The 20,113-nt window shown below is 34.7% G+C and overlaps 2 non-coding genes across 2 annotated transcripts; both read left to right on the forward strand.

The window, feature by feature from the left end:
• Positions 1–3,701: 3,701 nt before the first annotated feature.
• TRNAS-ACU (transfer RNA serine (anticodon ACU)) lies at positions 3,702–3,775 on the forward strand. The gene has a single exon. It is a non-coding gene; the product is annotated as a tRNA-Ser (tRNA).
• Positions 3,776–9,515: 5,740 nt separating this feature from the next.
• On the forward strand, positions 9,516–9,589 carry TRNAS-ACU (transfer RNA serine (anticodon ACU)). Its single transcript has one exon. It is a non-coding gene; the product is annotated as a tRNA-Ser (tRNA).
• Positions 9,590–20,113: the final 10,524 nt, after the last annotated feature.

Here is a 20,113-nt window from a genome sequence, read left to right on the forward strand (position 1 = left end):
CCATTGCAGTACTCTGCTGCACATGTAAGTGCAAGAGATCCTGAAGCACTCACTCATCATGGGAAAGTACCAATGTGTTTCTTCGTTGGTGGATGGAAGAAACATCTTACAAAAACTCTCCAGATTATTGACTTTTTAAAGTTTTTCTAGGAAACGTTTTAGATGAATGCTTATTAGCCTTTGTCAGTATGTACTTTTGCAAAGTGTCTCTGTGGCGCAATCAGTTAGTGTGTACGGCTATAAACCAAAAGGTTGGTGGTTCAATCCCACCCAGGGACGTAATTGACCTTGTTATCAGATTTTGGTGATCTTTAAGTAGACAAGTCAAAATTTCAAATCCCCTCTTATGGTGTAGGGTACCTGGCCTTCTCTGATGTAATCAGAGTTAGATTTGATTCAGTGATTTTATAAAAACAGCTAGGAAGCACAATTTAGCAGTGGGTTGCAGAGAAAAAGAAATATGCTGGCAAAAAAATCCAATTGAGTGATTAAACAGCTCTTCATTTTCTGGCTTTATTTTTATGCTAACAAATATGTTCTCTGAAAAGTGTCCACAAAGCCAAGTCTCTGATGAACACCTTTGTAAGGATGGTTTTTCACCTATTACTAAATTAAACTTGCTTCATTGGAAAGGCAGCAAGATGCATCCTCATTTCAATGTCTACTGAAATAATACAGGTTGACACCAGGAAACATTAACGCCAATGCATCCTTGCTGCTTTCTCATGTGGAAGACTGTTTAATGTGAAAACAAGGTGATATCTAATTAGCACACAGGTAAGGAATTAAGAAAATCTTTATTTAAGGGTGAAGATGTTTCTCACAAAATCGTTGCCCCAATGCATCATTGAAATTCAAGCTGGAAAGATGATTTTAATATATCACTTGTACATTTTGTATTGCTCTTCTGGTGACAATGTAGTTTGTTTTTGTCAATTACCATTTTAATAATAGGGTAATGAAAATTAAGTGGATTTTTGAAAGAAAACAATACTGTCAATATACTATTAAAACAAATTAAAATGGTAAAAGCTATTGTACTTTAAGTAAACATAAAATAGCTAACATATCAATCCCAGTTTTGGATTACTTTAACAAAAAAAATGCATATAGCAGAGGATAGTTTCAATCTGCCTACCTCTGGGTAATGGGCCCAGCATGCTTCCATTGCAGTACTCTGCTGCACATGTAAGTGCAAGAGATCCTGAAGCACTCACTCATCATGGGAAAGTACCAATGTGTTTCTTCGTTGGTTGATTTAAGAAAATTCTTACAAAAACTCTCCAGATTATTGACTTTTTAAAGTTTTTCTAGGAAACGTTCTAGATTAATGCTTATTAGCCTTTGTCAGTATGTAGTTTTTGCAAAGTATCTCTGTGGTGCAATCGGTTAGTGTGTCTGGCTACTAACAAAAAGGTTGGTGGTTCAATCCCACCCAGGGACATGATTGACCTTGTGATCAGGTTTTGGTGATATTTAAGTAGACAAGTCAAAATTTCAAACCCCCTCTTATGGTGTAGGGTACCTGGCCTTCTCTGATGTAATTAGATTTGATTCAGTGATTTTATAAAAACAGCTAGGAAGCACAATTTAGCAGTGGGTTGCAGAGAAAAAGAAATATGCTGGCAAAAAAATCCAATTGAGTGATTAAACAGCTCTTCATTTTCTGGCTTTATTTTTATGCTAACAAATTTGTTCTCTGAAAAGTGTCCACAAAGCCAAGTCTCTGATTAACACCTTTGTAAGGATGGTTTTTCACCTATTACTAAATTAAACTTGCTTCATTGGAAAGGCAGCAAGATGCATCCTCATTTCAATGTCTACTGAAATAATACAGGTTGACACCAGGAAACATTAACGCCACTGCATCCTTGCTGCTTTCTCATGTGGAAGTCTGTTTAATGTGAAAACAAGGTGATATCTAATTAGCACACAGGTAAGGAATTAAGAAAATCTTTATTTAAGGGTGAAAATGTTTCTCACAAAATCGTTGCCCCAATGCATCTTTGAAATTCAAGCTGGAAAGATGATTTTAATATATCACTTGTACATTTTGTATTGCTCTTCTGGTGACAATGTAGTTTGTTTTTGTCAATTACCATTTTAATAATAGGGTAAAGAAAATTAAGTGGATTTTTAAAAGAAAACAATACTTTCAATATACTATTAAAACAAATTAAAATGGTAAAAGTTATTGTACTTTAATGGAAAATAAAAGAGCAAAAATATCAATCCCAGTTTTGGATTACTTTAATTAACAAAAAAAATGCATATAGCAGAGGATAGTTTTAATCTGCCTACCTCTGGGTTATGGGCCCAGCATGCTTCCATTGCAGTACTCTGCTGCACATGTAAGTGCAAGAGATCCTGAAGCACTCACTCATCATGGGAAAGTACAAATGTGTTTCTTCGTTGGTGGATGGAAGAAACATCTTACAAAAACTCTCCAGATTATTGACTTTTTAAAGTTTTTCTAGGAAACGTTTTAGATGAATGCTTATTAGCCTTTGTCAGTATGTACTTTTGCAAAGTGTCTCTGTGGTGCAATCAGTTAGTGTGTACGGCTATAAACCAAAAGGTTGGTGGTTCAATCCCACCCAAGGACGTAATTGACCTTGTTGTCAGATTTTGGTGATCTTTAAGTAGACAAGTCAAAATTTCAAACCCCATCTTATGGTGTAGGGTACCTGGCCTTCTCTGATGTAATCAGAGTTAGATTTGATTCAGTGATTTTATAAAAACAGCTAGGAAGCACAATTTAGCAGTGGGTTGCAGAGAAAAAGAAATATGCTGGCAAAAAAATCCAATTGAGTGATTAAACAGCTCTTAATTTTCTGGCTTTATTTTTATGCCAACAAATTTGTTCTCTGAAAAGTGTCCACAAAGCCAAGTCTCTGATTAACACCTTTGTAGGGATGGTTTTTCACCTATTACTAAATTAAATTTGCTTCATTGGAAAGGCAGCAAGATGCATCCTCATTTCAATGTCTACTGAAATAATACGATTTGACACCAGGAAACATTAACGCCACAGCATCCTTGCTGCTTTCTCATGTGGAAGTCTGTTTAATGTGAAAACAAGGTGATATCTAATTAGCACACAGGTAAGGAATTAAGAAAATCTTTATTTAAGGGTGAAGATGTTTCTCACAAAATGGTTGCCCCAATGCATCATTGAAATTCAAGCTGGAAAGATGATTTTAATATATCACTTGTACATTTTGTATTGCTCTTCTGGTGACAATGTAGTTTGTTTTTGTCAATTACCCTTTTAATAATAGGGTAAAGAAAATTAAGTGGATTTTTGAAAGAAAACTATACTGTCAATATACTATTAAAACAAATTAAAATGGTAAAAGTTATTGTACTTTAAGTAAAAATAAAAGAGCAAAAAATATCAATCCCAGTTTTGATTACTTAAATTAACAAAAAAAATGCATATAGCAAAGGATAGTTTCAATCTGCCTACCTCTGGGTTATGGGCCCAGCATGCTTCCATTGCAGTACTCTGCTGCACATGTAAGTGCAAGAGATCCTGAAGCACTTAGTCATCATGGGAAAGTACCAATGTGTTTCTTCGTTGGTTGATGGAAGAAACATCTTACAAAAACTCTCCAGATTATTGACTTTTTAAAGTTTTTCTAGGAAACGTTCTAGATGTATGCTTATTAGCCTTTGTCAGTATGTACTTTTTGCAAAGTGTCTCTGTGGCGCAATCGGTTAGTGTGTCTGGCTACTAACCAAATGGTTGGTGGTTCAATCCCACCCAGGGACGTAATTGACCTTGTTGTCAGATTTTGGTGATCTTTAAGTAGACAAGTCAAAATTTCAAACCCCCTGTTCTGGTGTAGGGTACCTCGCCTGCTCTGATGTAATCAGAGTTAGATTTGATTCATTGATTTTATAAAAACAGCTAGGAAGCACAATTTAGCAGTGGGTTGCAGAGAAAAAGAAATATGCTGGCAAAAAAAATCCAATTGAGTGATTAAACAGCTCTTCATTTTCTGGCTTTATTTTTATGCTAACAAATTTGTTCTCTGAAAAGTGTCCACAAAGCCAAGTCTCTGATTAACACCTTTGTAGGGATGGTTTTTCACCTATTACTAAATTAAACTTGCTTCATTGGAAAGGCAGCAAGATGCATCCTCATTTCAATGTCTACTGAAATAATACAGGTTGACACCAGGAAACATTAACGCCACTGCATCCTTGCTGCTTTCTCATGTAGAAGTCTGTTTAATGTGAAAACAAGGTGATATCTAATTAGCACACAGGTAAGGAATTAAGAAAATCTTTATTTAAGGGTGAAGATGTTTCTCACAAAATCGTTGCCCCAATGCATCATTGAAATTCAAGCTGGAAAGATGATTTTAATATATCACTTGTACATTTTGTATTGCTCTTCTGGTGACAATGTAGTTTGTTTTTGTCAATTACCCTTTTAATAATAGGGTAAAGAAAATTAAGTGGATTTTTTAAAGAAAACTATACTGTCAATATACTATTAAAACAAATTAAAATGGTAAAAGTTATTGTACTTTAAGTAAAAATAAAAGAGCAAAAATATCAATCCCAGTTTTGATTACTTAAATTAACAAAAAAAAATGCATATAGCAAAGGATAGTTTCAATCTGCCTACCTCTGGGTTATGGGCCCAGCATGCTTCCATTGCAGTACTCTGCTGCACATGTAAGTGCAAGAGATCCTGAAGCACTCACTCATCATGGGAAAGTACCAATGTGTTTCTTCGTTGGTTGATGGAAGAAACATCTTACAAAAACTCTCCAGATTATTGACTTTTTAAAGTTTTTCTAGGAAACGTTCTAGATGTATGCTTATTAGCCTTTGTCAGTATGTAATTTTTACAAAGTTTCTCTGTGGCGCAATCGGTTAGTGTGTCTGGCTACTAACCAAAAGGTTGGTGGTTTAATCCCACCCAGGGACGTAATTGACCTTGTTATCAGATTTTGGTGATCTTTAAGTAGACAAGTCAAAATTTCAAACCCCCTGTTATGGTGTAGGGTACCTGGCCTTCTCTGATGTAATCAGAGTTAGATTTGATTCAGTGATTTTATAAAAACAGATAGGAAGCACAATTTAGCAGTGGGTTGCAGAGAAAAAGAAATATGCTGGCAAAAAAAATCCAATTGAGTGATTAAACAGCTCTTCATTTTCTGGCTTTATTTTTATGCTAACAAATTTGTTCTCTGAAAAGTGTCCACAAAGCCAAGTCTCTGATTAACACCTTTGTAGGGATGGTTTTTCACCTATTACTAAATTAAACTTGCTTCATTGGAAAGGCAGCAAGATGCATCCTCATTTCAATTTCTACAGAAATAATACAGGTTGACTCCAGGAAACATTAACGCCACTGCATCCTTGCAGCTTTCTCATGTGGAAGTCTGTTTAATGTGAAAACAAGGTGATATCTAATTAGCACACAGGTAAGGAATTAAGAAAATCTTTATTTAAGGGTGAAAATGTTTCTCACAAAATCGTTGCCCCAATGCATCATTGAAATTCAAGCTGGAAAGATGATTTTAATATATCACTTGTACATTTTGTATTGCTCTTCTGGTGACAATGTAGTTTGTTTTTGTCAATTACCATTTTAATATTAGGGTAAAGAAAATTAAGTGGATTTTTGAAAGAAAACAATACTGTCAATATACTATTAAAACAAATTAAAATGGTAAAAGTTATTGTACTGTAAGTAAAAATAAAAGAGCCAACATATCAATCCCAGTTTTGGATTACTTTAATTGACAAAAAAAAATGCATATAGCAGAGGATAGTTTCAATCTGCCTACCTCTGGGTTATGTGCCCAGCATGCTTCCATTGCTGTACTCTGCTGCACATGTAAGTGCAATAGATCCTGAAGCACTCACTCATGATGGGAAAGTACCAATGTGTTTCTTCGTTGGTTGATGGAAGAAACATCTTACAAAAACTCTCCAGATTATTGACTTTTTAAAGTTTTTCTAGGAAACGTTTTAGATGAATGCTTATTAGCCTTTGTCAGTATGTACTTTTGCAAAGTGTCTCTGTGGCGCAATCAGTTAGTGTGTATGGTTATTAACCAAAAGGTTGGTGGTTCAATCCCACCCAGGGACGTAATTGACCTTGTTATCAGATTTTGGTGATCTTTAAGTAGACAAGTCAAAATTTCAATCCCCCTCTTATGGTGTAGGGTACCTGGCCTTCTCTGATGTAATCAGAGTTAGATTTGATTCAGTGATTTTATAAAAACAGCTAGGAAGCACAATTTAGCAGTGGGTTACAGAGAAAAAGAAATATGCTGGCAAAAAAATCCAATTGAGTGATTAAACAGCTCTTCATTTTCTGGCTTTATTTTTATGCTAACAAATTTGTTCTCTGAAAAGTGTCCACAAAGCCAAGTCTCTGATTAACACCTTTGTAAGGATGGTTTTTCACCTATTACTAAATTAAACTTGCTTCATTGGAAAGGCAGCAAGATGCATCCTCATTTCAATGTATACTGAAATAATACAGGTTGACACCAGGAAACATTAACGCCACGTGGAAGTCTGTTTAATGTGAAAACAAGGTGATATCTAATTAGCACACAGGTAAGGAATTAAGAAAATCTTTATTTAAGGGTGAAAATGTTTCTCACAAAATCGTTGCCCCAATGCATCATTGAAATTCAAGCTGGAAAGATGATTTTAATATATCACTTGTACATTTTGTATTGCTCTTCTGGTGACAATGTAGTTTGTTTTTGTCAATTACCATTTTAATAATAGGGTAATGAAAATTAAGTGGATTTTTGAAAGAAAACAATACTGTCAATATACTATTAAAACAAATTAAAATGGTAAAAGCTATTGTACTTTAAGTAAACATAAAATAGCTAACATATCAATCCCAGTTTTGGATTACTTTAACAAAAAAAATGCATATAGCAGAGGATAGTTTCAATCTGCCTACCTCTGGGTAATGGGCCCAGCATGCTTCCATTGCAGTACTCTGCTGCACATGTAAGTGCAAGAGATCCTGAAGCACTCACTCATCATGGGAAAGTACCAATGTGTTTCTTCGTTGGTTGATTTAAGAAAATTCTTACAAAAACTCTCCAGATTATTGACTTTTTAAAGTTTTTCTAGGAAACGTTCTAGATTAATGCTTATTAGCCTTTGTCAGTATGTAGTTTTTGCAAAGTATCTCTGTGGTGCAATCGGTTAGTGTGTCTGGCTACTAACAAAAAGGTTGGTGGTTCAATCCCACCCAGGGACATGATTGACCTTGTGATCAGGTTTTGGTGATATTTAAGTAGACAAGTCAAAATTTCAAACCCCCTCTTATGGTGTAGGGTACCTGGCCTTCTCTGATGTAATTAGATTTGATTCAGTGATTTTATAAAAACAGCTAGGAAGCACAATTTAGCAGTGGGTTGCAGAGAAAAAGAAATATGCTGGCAAAAAAATCCAATTGAGTGATTAAACAGCTCTTCATTTTCTGGCTTTATTTTTATGCTAACAAATTTGTTCTCTGAAAAGTGTCCACAAAGCCAAGTCTCTGATTAACACCTTTGTAAGGATGGTTTTTCACCTATTACTAAATTAAACTTGCTTCATTGGAAAGGCAGCAAGATGCATCCTCATTTCAATGTCTACTGAAATAATACAGGTTGACACCAGGAAACATTAACGCCACTGCATCCTTGCTGCTTTCTCATGTGGAAGTCTGTTTAATGTGAAAACAAGGTGATATCTAATTAGCACACAGGTAAGGAATTAAGAAAATCTTTATTTAAGGGTGAAAATGTTTCTCACAAAATCGTTGCCCCAATGCATCTTTGAAATTCAAGCTGGAAAGATGATTTTAATATATCACTTGTACATTTTGTATTGCTCTTCTGGTGACAATGTAGTTTGTTTTTGTCAATTACCATTTTAATAATAGGGTAAAGAAAATTAAGTGGATTTTTAAAAGAAAACAATACTTTCAATATACTATTAAAACAAATTAAAATGGTAAAAGTTATTGTACTTTAATGGAAAATAAAAGAGCAAAAATATCAATCCCAGTTTTGGATTACTTTAATTAACAAAAAAAATGCATATAGCAGAGGATAGTTTTAATCTGCCTACCTCTGGGTTATGGGCCCAGCATGCTTCCATTGCAGTACTCTGCTGCACATGTAAGTGCAAGAGATCCTGAAGCACTCACTCATCATGGGAAAGTACAAATGTGTTTCTTCGTTGGTGGATGGAAGAAACATCTTACAAAAACTCTCCAGATTATTGACTTTTTAAAGTTTTTCTAGGAAACGTTTTAGATGAATGCTTATTAGCCTTTGTCAGTATGTACTTTTGCAAAGTGTCTCTGTGGTGCAATCAGTTAGTGTGTACGGCTATAAACCAAAAGGTTGGTGGTTCAATCCCACCCAAGGACGTAATTGACCTTGTTGTCAGATTTTGGTGATCTTTAAGTAGACAAGTCAAAATTTCAAACCCCATCTTATGGTGTAGGGTACCTGGCCTTCTCTGATGTAATCAGAGTTAGATTTGATTCAGTGATTTTATAAAAACAGCTAGGAAGCACAATTTAGCAGTGGGTTGCAGAGAAAAAGAAATATGCTGGCAAAAAAATCCAATTGAGTGATTAAACAGCTCTTAATTTTCTGGCTTTATTTTTATGCCAACAAATTTGTTCTCTGAAAAGTGTCCACAAAGCCAAGTCTCTGATTAACACCTTTGTAGGGATGGTTTTTCACCTATTACTAAATTAAATTTGCTTCATTGGAAAGGCAGCAAGATGCATCCTCATTTCAATGTCTACTGAAATAATACGATTTGACACCAGGAAACATTAACGCCACAGCATCCTTGCTGCTTTCTCATGTGGAAGTCTGTTTAATGTGAAAACAAGGTGATATCTAATTAGCACACAGGTAAGGAATTAAGAAAATCTTTATTTAAGGGTGAAGATGTTTCTCACAAAATGGTTGCCCCAATGCATCATTGAAATTCAAGCTGGAAAGATGATTTTAATATATCACTTGTACATTTTGTATTGCTCTTCTGGTGACAATGTAGTTTGTTTTTGTCAATTACCCTTTTAATAATAGGGTAAAGAAAATTAAGTGGATTTTTGAAAGAAAACTATACTGTCAATATACTATTAAAACAAATTAAAATGGTAAAAGTTATTGTACTTTAAGTAAAAATAAAAGAGCAAAAAATATCAATCCCAGTTTTGATTACTTAAATTAACAAAAAAAATGCATATAGCAAAGGATAGTTTCAATCTGCCTACCTCTGGGTTATGGGCCCAGCATGCTTCCATTGCAGTACTCTGCTGCACATGTAAGTGCAAGAGATCCTGAAGCACTTAGTCATCATGGGAAAGTACCAATGTGTTTCTTCGTTGGTTGATGGAAGAAACATCTTACAAAAACTCTCCAGATTATTGACTTTTTAAAGTTTTTCTAGGAAACGTTCTAGATGTATGCTTATTAGCCTTTGTCAGTATGTACTTTTTGCAAAGTGTCTCTGTGGCGCAATCGGTTAGTGTGTCTGGCTACTAACCAAATGGTTGGTGGTTCAATCCCACCCAGGGACGTAATTGACCTTGTTGTCAGATTTTGGTGATCTTTAAGTAGACAAGTCAAAATTTCAAACCCCCTGTTCTGGTGTAGGGTACCTCGCCTGCTCTGATGTAATCAGAGTTAGATTTGATTCATTGATTTTATAAAAACAGCTAGGAAGCACAATTTAGCAGTGGGTTGCAGAGAAAAAGAAATATGCTGGCAAAAAAAATCCAATTGAGTGATTAAACAGCTCTTCATTTTCTGGCTTTATTTTTATGCTAACAAATTTGTTCTCTGAAAAGTGTCCACAAAGCCAAGTCTCTGATTAACACCTTTGTAGGGATGGTTTTTCACCTATTACTAAATTAAACTTGCTTCATTGGAAAGGCAGCAAGATGCATCCTCATTTCAATGTCTACTGAAATAATACAGGTTGACACCAGGAAACATTAACGCCACTGCATCCTTGCTGCTTTCTCATGTAGAAGTCTGTTTAATGTGAAAACAAGGTGATATCTAATTAGCACACAGGTAAGGAATTAAGAAAATCTTTATTTAAGGGTGAAGATGTTTCTCACAAAATCGTTGCCCCAATGCATCATTGAAATTCAAGCTGGAAAGATGATTTTAATATATCACTTGTACATTTTGTATTGCTCTTCTGGTGACAATGTAGTTTGTTTTTGTCAATTACCCTTTTAATAATAGGGTAAAGAAAATTAAGTGGATTTTTTAAAGAAAACTATACTGTCAATATACTATTAAAACAAATTAAAATGGTAAAAGTTATTGTACTTTAAGTAAAAATAAAAGAGCAAAAATATCAATCCCAGTTTTGATTACTTAAATTAACAAAAAAAAATGCATATAGCAAAGGATAGTTTCAATCTGCCTACCTCTGGGTTATGGGCCCAGCATGCTTCCATTGCAGTACTCTGCTGCACATGTAAGTGCAAGAGATCCTGAAGCACTCACTCATCATGGGAAAGTACCAATGTGTTTCTTCGTTGGTTGATGGAAGAAACATCTTACAAAAACTCTCCAGATTATTGACTTTTTAAAGTTTTTCTAGGAAACGTTCTAGATGTATGCTTATTAGCCTTTGTCAGTATGTAATTTTTACAAAGTTTCTCTGTGGCGCAATCGGTTAGTGTGTCTGGCTACTAACCAAAAGGTTGGTGGTTTAATCCCACCCAGGGACGTAATTGACCTTGTTATCAGATTTTGGTGATCTTTAAGTAGACAAGTCAAAATTTCAAACCCCCTGTTATGGTGTAGGGTACCTGGCCTTCTCTGATGTAATCAGAGTTAGATTTGATTCAGTGATTTTATAAAAACAGATAGGAAGCACAATTTAGCAGTGGGTTGCAGAGAAAAAGAAATATGCTGGCAAAAAAAATCCAATTGAGTGATTAAACAGCTCTTCATTTTCTGGCTTTATTTTTATGCTAACAAATTTGTTCTCTGAAAAGTGTCCACAAAGCCAAGTCTCTGATTAACACCTTTGTAGGGATGGTTTTTCACCTATTACTAAATTAAACTTGCTTCATTGGAAAGGCAGCAAGATGCATCCTCATTTCAATTTCTACAGAAATAATACAGGTTGACTCCAGGAAACATTAACGCCACTGCATCCTTGCAGCTTTCTCATGTGGAAGTCTGTTTAATGTGAAAACAAGGTGATATCTAATTAGCACACAGGTAAGGAATTAAGAAAATCTTTATTTAAGGGTGAAAATGTTTCTCACAAAATCGTTGCCCCAATGCATCATTGAAATTCAAGCTGGAAAGATGATTTTAATATATCACTTGTACATTTTGTATTGCTCTTCTGGTGACAATGTAGTTTGTTTTTGTCAATTACCATTTTAATATTAGGGTAAAGAAAATTAAGTGGATTTTTGAAAGAAAACAATACTGTCAATATACTATTAAAACAAATTAAAATGGTAAAAGTTATTGTACTGTAAGTAAAAATAAAAGAGCCAACATATCAATCCCAGTTTTGGATTACTTTAATTGACAAAAAAAAATGCATATAGCAGAGGATAGTTTCAATCTGCCTACCTCTGGGTTATGTGCCCAGCATGCTTCCATTGCTGTACTCTGCTGCACATGTAAGTGCAATAGATCCTGAAGCACTCACTCATGATGGGAAAGTACCAATGTGTTTCTTCGTTGGTTGATGGAAGAAACATCTTACAAAAACTCTCCAGATTATTGACTTTTTAAAGTTTTTCTAGGAAACGTTTTAGATGAATGCTTATTAGCCTTTGTCAGTATGTACTTTTGCAAAGTGTCTCTGTGGCGCAATCAGTTAGTGTGTATGGTTATTAACCAAAAGGTTGGTGGTTCAATCCCACCCAGGGACGTAATTGACCTTGTTATCAGATTTTGGTGATCTTTAAGTAGACAAGTCAAAATTTCAATCCCCCTCTTATGGTGTAGGGTACCTGGCCTTCTCTGATGTAATCAGAGTTAGATTTGATTCAGTGATTTTATAAAAACAGCTAGGAAGCACAATTTAGCAGTGGGTTACAGAGAAAAAGAAATATGCTGGCAAAAAAATCCAATTGAGTGATTAAACAGCTCTTCATTTTCTGGCTTTATTTTTATGCTAACAAATTTGTTCTCTGAAAAGTGTCCACAAAGCCAAGTCTCTGATTAACACCTTTGTAAGGATGGTTTTTCACCTATTACTAAATTAAACTTGCTTCATTGGAAAGGCAGCAAGATGCATCCTCATTTCAATGTATACTGAAATAATACAGGTTGACACCAGGAAACATTAACGCCACGTGGAAGTCTGTTTAATGTGAAAACAAGGTGATATCTAATTAGCACACAGGTAAGGAATTAAGAAAATCTTTATTTAAGGGTGAAAATGTTTCTCACAAAATCGTTGCCCCAATGCATCATTGAAATTCAAGCTGGAAAGATGATTTTAATATATCACTTGTACATTTTGTATTGCTCTTCTGGTGACAATGTAGTTTGTTTTTGTCAATTACCATTTTAATAATAGGGTAAAGAAAATTAAGTGGATTTTTAAAAGAAAACAATACTTTCAATATACTATTAAAACAAATTAAAATGGTAAAAGTTATTGTACTTTAATGAAAAATAAAAGAGCAAAAATATCAATCCCAGTTTTGGATTACTTTAATTAACAAAAAAAATGCATATAGCAGAGGATAGTTTTAATCTGCCTACCTCTGGGTTATGGGCCCAGCATGCTTCCATTGCAGTACTCTGCTGCACATGTAAGTGCAAGAGATCCTGAAGCACTCACTCATCATGGGAAAGTACCAATGTGTTTCTTCGTTGGTGGATGGAAGAAACATCTTACAAAAACTCTCCAGATTATTGACTTTTTAAAGTTTTTCTAGGAAACGTTTTAGATGAATGCTTATTAGCCTTTGTCAGTATGTACTTTCGCAAAGTGTCTCTGTGGCGCAATCAGTTAGTGTGTACAGCTATAAACCAAAAGGTTGGTGGTTCAATCCCACCCAGGGACGTAGTTGACCTTGTTATCAGATTTTGGTGATCTTTAAGTAGACAAGTCAAAATTTCAAATCCCCTCTTATGGTGTAGGGTACCTGGCCTTCTCTGATGTAATCAGAGTTAGATTTGATTCAGTGATTTTATAAAAACAGCTAGGAAGCACAATTTAGCAGTGGGTTGCAGAGAAAAAGAAATATGCTGGCAAAAAAATCCAATTGAGTGATTAAACAGCTCTTCATTTTCTGGCTTTATTTTTATGCTAACAAATATGTTCTCTGAAAAGTGTCCACAAAGCCAAGTCTCTGATGAACACCTTTGTAAGGATGGTTTTTCACCTATTACTAAATTAAACTTGCTTCATTGGAAAGGCAGCAAGATGCATCCTCATTTCAATGTCTACTGAAATAATACAGGTTGACACCAGGAAACATTAACGCCAATGCATCCTTGCTGCTTTCTCATGTGGAAGACTGTTTAATGTGAAAACAAGGTGATATCTAATTAGCACACAGGTAAGGAATTAAGAAAATCTTTATTTAAGGGTGAAGATGTTTCTCACAAAATCGTTGCCCCAATGCATCATTGAAATTCAAGCTGGAAAGATGATTTTAATATATCACTTGTACATTTTGTATTGCTCTTCTGGTGACAATGTAGTTTGTTTTTGTCAATTACCATTTTAATAATAGGGTAAAGAAAATTAAGTGGATTTTTGAAAGAAAACAATACTGTCAATATACTATTAAAACAAATTAAAATGGTAAAAGTTATTGTACTTTAAGTAAACATAAAATAGCTAACATATCAATCCCAGTTTTGGATTACTTTAACAAAAAAAATGCATATAGCAGAGGATAGTTTCAATCTGCCTACCTCTGGGTAATGGGCCCAGCATGCTTCCATTGCAGTACTCTGCTGCACATGTAAGTGCAAGAGATCCTGAAGCACTCACTCATCATGGGAAAGTACCAATGTGTTTCTTCGTTGGTTGATTTAAGAAAATTCTTACAAAAACTCTCCAGATTATTGACTTTTTAAAGTTTTTCTAGGAAACGTTCTAGATTAATGCTTATTAGCCTTTGTCAGTATGTAGTTTTTGCAAAGTGTCTCTGTGGCGCAATCGGTTAGTGTGTCCGGCTACTACCCAAAAGGTTGGTGGTTCAATCCCACCCAGGGACGTAATTGACCTTGTTATCAGATTTTGGTGATCTTTAAGTAGACAAGTCAAAATTTCAATCCTCTTCTTATGGTGTAGGGTACCTGGCCTTCTCTGATGTAATCAGAGTTAGATTTGATTCAGTGATTTTATAAAAACAGCTAGGAAGCACAATTTAGCAGTGGGTTACAGAGAAAAAGAAATATGCTGGCAAAAAAATCCAATTGAGTGATTAAACAGCTCTTCATTTTCTGGCTTTATTTTTATGCTAACAAATTTGTTCTCTGAAAAGTGTCCACAAAGCCAAGTCTCTGATTAACACCTTTGTAAGGATGGTTTTTCACCTATTACTAAATTAAACTTGCTTCATTGGAAAGGCAGCAAGATGCATCCTCATTTCAATGTCTACTGAAATAATACAGGTTGACACCAGGAAACATTAACGCCACGTGGAAGTCTGTTTAATGTGAAAACAAGGTGATATCTAATTAGCACACAGGTAAGGAATTAAGAAAATCTTTATTTAAGGGTGAAAATGTTTCTCACAAAATCGTTGCCCCAATGCATCATTGAAATTCAAGCTGGAAAGATGATTTTAATATATCACTTGTACATTTTGTATTGCTCTTCTGGTGACAATGTAGTTTGTTTTTGTCAATTACCATTTTAATAATAGGGTAAAGAAAATTAAGTGGATTTTTAAAAGAAAACAATACTTTCAATATACTATTAAAACAAATTAAAATGGTAAAAGTTATTGTACTTTAATGAAAAATAAAAGAGCAAAAATATCAATCCCAGTTTTGGATTACTTTAATTAACAAAAAAAATGCATATAGCAGAGGATAGTTTTAATCTGCCTACCTGTGGGTTATGGGCCCAGCATGCTTCCATTGCAGTACTCTGCTGCACATGTAAGTGCAAGAGATCCTGAAGCACTCACTCATCATGGGAAAGTACCAATGTGTTTCTTCGTTGGTGGATGGAAGAAACATCTTACAAAAACTCTCCAGATTATTGACTTTTTAAAGTTTTTCTAGGAAACGTTTTAGATGAATGCTTATTAGCCTTTGTCAGTATTTACTTTTGCAAAGTGTCTCTGTGGCGCAATCAGTTAGTGTGTACGGCTATAAACCAAAAGGTTGGTGGTTCAATCCCACCCAGGGACGTAATTGACCTTGTTATCAGATTTTGGTGATCTTTAAGTAGACAAGTCAAAATTTCAAATCCCCTCTTATGGTGTAGGGTACCTGGCCTTCTCTGATGTAATCAGAGTTAGATTTGATTCAGTGATTTTATAAAAACAGCTAGGAAGCACAATTTAGCAGTGGGTTGCAGAGAAAAAGAAATATGCTGGCAAAAAAATCCAATTGAGTGATTAAACAGCTCTTCATTTTCTGGCTTTATTTTTATGCTAACAAATATGTTCTCTGAAAAGTGTCCACAAAGCCAAGTCTCTGATGAACACCTTTGTAAGGATGGTTTTTCACCTATTACTAAATTAAACTTGCTTCATTGGAAAGGCAGCAAGATGCATCCTCATTTCAATGTCTACTGAAATAATACAGGTTGACACCAGGAAACATTAACGCCAATGCATCCTTGCTGCTTTCTCATGTGGAAGACTGTTTAATGTGAAAACAAGGTGATATCTAATTAGCACACAGGTAAGGAATTAAGAAAATCTTTATTTAAGGGTGAAGATGTTTCTCACAAAATCGTTGCCCCAATGCATCATTGAAATTCAAGCTGGAAAGATGATTTTAATATATCACTTGTACATTTTGTATTGCTCTTCTGGTGACAATGTAGTTTGTTTTTGTCAATTACCATTTTAATAATAGGGTAATGAAAATTAAGTGGATTTTTGAAAGAAAACAATACTGTCAATATACTATTAAAACAAATTAAAATGGTAAAAGCTATTGTACTTTAAGTAAACATAAAATAGCTAACATATCAATCCCAGTTTTGGATTACTTTAACAAAAAAAATGCATATAGCAGAGGATAGTTTCAATCTGCCTACCTCTGGGTTATGTGCCCAGCATGCTTCCATTGCTGTACTCTGCTGCACATGTAAGTGCAATAGATCCTGAAGCACTCACTCATCATGGGAAAGTACCAATGTGTTTCTTCGTTGGTTGATTTAAGAAAATTCTTACAAAAACTCTCCAGATTATTGACTTTTTAAAGTTTTTCTAGGAAACGTTCTAGATTAATGCTTATTAGCCTTTGTCAGTATGTAGTTTTTGCAAAGTATCTCTGTGGCGCAATCGGTTAGTGTGTCTAGCTACTAACAAAAAGGTTGGTGGTTCAATCCCACCCAGGGACATGATTGACCTTGTGATCAGGTTTTGGTGATATTTAAGTAGACAAGTCAAAATTTCAAACCCCCTCTTATGGTGTAGGGTACCTGGCCTTCTCTGATGTAATCAGAGTTAGATTTGATTCAGTGATTTTATAAAAACAGCTAGGAAGCACAATTTAGCAGTGGGTTGCAGAGAAAAAGAAATATGCTGGCAAAAAAAATCCAATTGAGTGATTAAACAGCTCTTCATTTTCTGGCTTTATTTTTATGCTAACAAATTTGTTCTCTGAAAAGTGTCCACAAAGCCAAGTCTCTGATTAACACCTTTGTAAGGATGGTTTTTCACCTATTACTAAATTAAACTTGCTTCATTGGAAAGGCAGCAAGATGCATCCTCATTTCAATGTCTACTGAAATAATACAGGTTGACACCAGGAAACATTAACGCCACTGCATCCTTGCTGCTTTCTCATGTGGAAGTCTGTTTAATGTGAAAACAAGGTGATATCTAATTAGCACACAGGTAAGGAATTAAGAAAATCTTTATTTAAGGGTGAAAATGTTTCTCACAAAATCGTTGCCCCAATGCATCTTTGAAATTCAAGCTGGAAAGATGATTTTAATATATCACTTGTACATTTTGTATTGCTCTTCTGGTGACAATGTAGTTTGTTTTTGTCAATTACCATTTTAATAATAGGGTAAAGAAAATTAAGTGGATTTTTAAAAGAAAACAATACTTTCAATATACTATTAAAACAAATTAAAATGGTAAAAGTTATTGTACTTTAATGGAAAATAAAAGAGCAAAAATATCAATCCCAGTTTTGGATTACTTTAATTAACAAAAAAAATGCATATAGCAGAGGATAGTTTTAATCTGCCTACCTCTGGGTTATGGGCCCAGCATGCTTCCATTGCAGTACTCTGCTGCACATGTAAGTGCAAGAGATCCTGAAGCACTCACTCATCATGGGAAAGTACAAATGTGTTTCTTCGTTGGTGGATGGAAGAAACATCTTACAAAAACTCTCCAGATTATTGACTTTTTAAAGTTTTTCTAGGAAACGTTTTAGATGAATGCTTATTAGCCTTTGTCAGTATGGACTTTTGCAAAGTGTCTCTGTGGTGCAATCAGTTAGTGTGTACGGCTATAAACCAAAAGGTTGGTGGTTCAATCCCACCCAAGGACGTAATTGACCTTGTTGTCAGATTTTGGTGATCTTTAAGTAGACAAGTCAAAATTTCAAACCCCATCTTATGGTGTAGGGTACCTGGCCTTCTCTGATGTAATCAGAGTTAGATTTGATTCAGTGATTTTATAAAAACAGCTAGGAAGCACAATTTAGCAGTGGGTTGCAGAGAAAAAGAAATATGCTGGCAAAAAAATCCAATTGAGTGATTAAACAGCTCTTAATTTTCTGGCTTTATTTTTATGCCAACAAATTTGTTCTCTGAAAAGTGTCCACAAAGCCAAGTCTCTGATTAACACCTTTGTAGGGATGGTTTTTCACCTATTACTAAATTAAATTTGCTTCATTGGAAAGGCAGCAAGATGCATCCTCATTTCAATGTCTACTGAAATAATACGATTTGACACCAGGAAACATTAACGCCACAGCATCCTTGCTGCTTTCTCATGTGGAAGTCTGTTTAATGTGAAAACAAGGTGATATCTAATTAGCACACAGGTAAGGAATTAAGAAAATCTTTATTTAAGGGTGAAGATGTTTCTCACAAAATCGTTGCCCCAATGCATCATTGAAATTCAAGCTGGAAAGATGATTTTAATATATCACTTGTACATTTTGTATTGCTCTTCTGGTGACAATGTAGTTTGTTTTTGTCAATTACCCTTTTAATAATAGGGTAAAGAAAATTAAGTGGATTTTTGAAAGAAAACTGTACTGTCAATATACTATTAAAACAAATTAAAATGGTAAAAGTTATTGTACTTTAAGTAAAAATAAAAGAGCAAAAATATCAATCCCAGTTTTGATTACTTAAATTAACAAAAAAAATGCATATAGCAAAGGATAGTTTCAATCTGCCTACCTCTGGGTTATGGGCCCAGCATGCTTCCATTGCAGTACTCTGCTGCACATGTAAGTGCAAGAGATCCTGAAGCACTCAGTCATCATGGGAAAGTACCAATGTGTTTCTTCGTTGGTTGATGGAAGAAACATCTTACAAAAACTCTCCAGATTATTGACTTTTTAAAGTTTTTCTAGGAAACGTTCTAGATGTATGCTTATTAGCCTTTGTCAGTATGTAATTTTAACAAAGTTTCTCTGTGGCGCAATCGGTTAGTGTGTCTGGCTACTAACCAAAAGGTTGGTGGTTTAATCCCACCCAGGGACGTAATTGACCTTGTTATCAGATTTTGGTGATCTTTAAGTAGACAAGTCAAAATTTCAAACCCCCTGTTATGGTGTAGGGTACCTGGCCTTCTCTGATGTAATCAGAGTTAGATTTGATTCAGTGATTTTATAAAAACAGATAGGAAGCACAATTTAGCAGTGGGTTGCAGAGAAAAAGAAATATGCTGGCAAAAAAAATCCAATTGAGTGATTAAACAGCTCTTCATTTTCTGGCTTTATTTTTATGCTAACAAATTTGTTCTCTGAAAAGTGTCCACAAAGCCAAGTCTCTGATTAACACCTTTGTAGGGATGGTTTTTCACCTATTACTAAATTAAACTTGCTTCATTGGAAAGGCAGCAAGATGCATCCTCATTTCAATTTCTACAGAAATAATACAGGTTGACTCCAGGAAACATTAACGCCACTGCATCCTTGCTGCTTTCTCATGTGGAAGTCTGTTTAATGTGAAAACAAGGTGATATCTAATTAGCACACAGGTAAGGAATTAAGAAAATCTTTATTTAAGGGTGAAAATGTTTCTCACAAAATCGTTGCCCCAATGCATCATTGAAATTCAAGCTGGAAAGATGATTTTAATATATCACTTGTACATTTTGTATTGCTCTTCTGGTGACAATGTAGTTTGTTTTTGTCAATTACCATTTTAATAATAGGGTAAAGAAAATTAAGTGGATTTTTAAAAGAAAACAATACTTTCAATATACTATTAAAACAAATTAAAATGGTAAAAGTTATTGTACTTTAATGAAAAATAAAAGAGCAAAAATATCAATCCCAGTTTTGGATTACTTTAATTAACAAAAAAAATGCATATAGCAGAGGATAGTTTTAATCTGCCTACCTCTGGGTTATGGGCCCAGCATGCTTCCATTGCAGTACTCTGCTGCACATGTAAGTGCAAGAGATCCTGAAGCACTCACTCATCATGGGAAAGTACCAATGTGTTTCTTCGTTGGTGGATGGAAGAAACATCTTACAAAAACTCTCCAGATTATTGACTTTTTAAAGTTTTTCTAGGAAACGTTTTAGATGAATGCTTATTAGCCTTTGTCAGTATGTACTTTCGCAAAGTGTCTCTGTGGCGCAATCAGTTAGTGTGTACAGCTATAAACCAAAAGGTTGGTGGTTCAATCCCACCCAGGGACATAATTGACCTTGTTATCAGATTTTGGTGATCTTTAAGTAGACAAGTCAAAATTTCA

Source organism: Pseudophryne corroboree, chromosome 8 (assembly GCF_028390025.1).
Source record: "Pseudophryne corroboree isolate aPseCor3 chromosome 8, aPseCor3.hap2, whole genome shotgun sequence".
NCBI lineage: Eukaryota > Metazoa > Chordata > Amphibia > Anura > Myobatrachidae > Pseudophryne > Pseudophryne corroboree.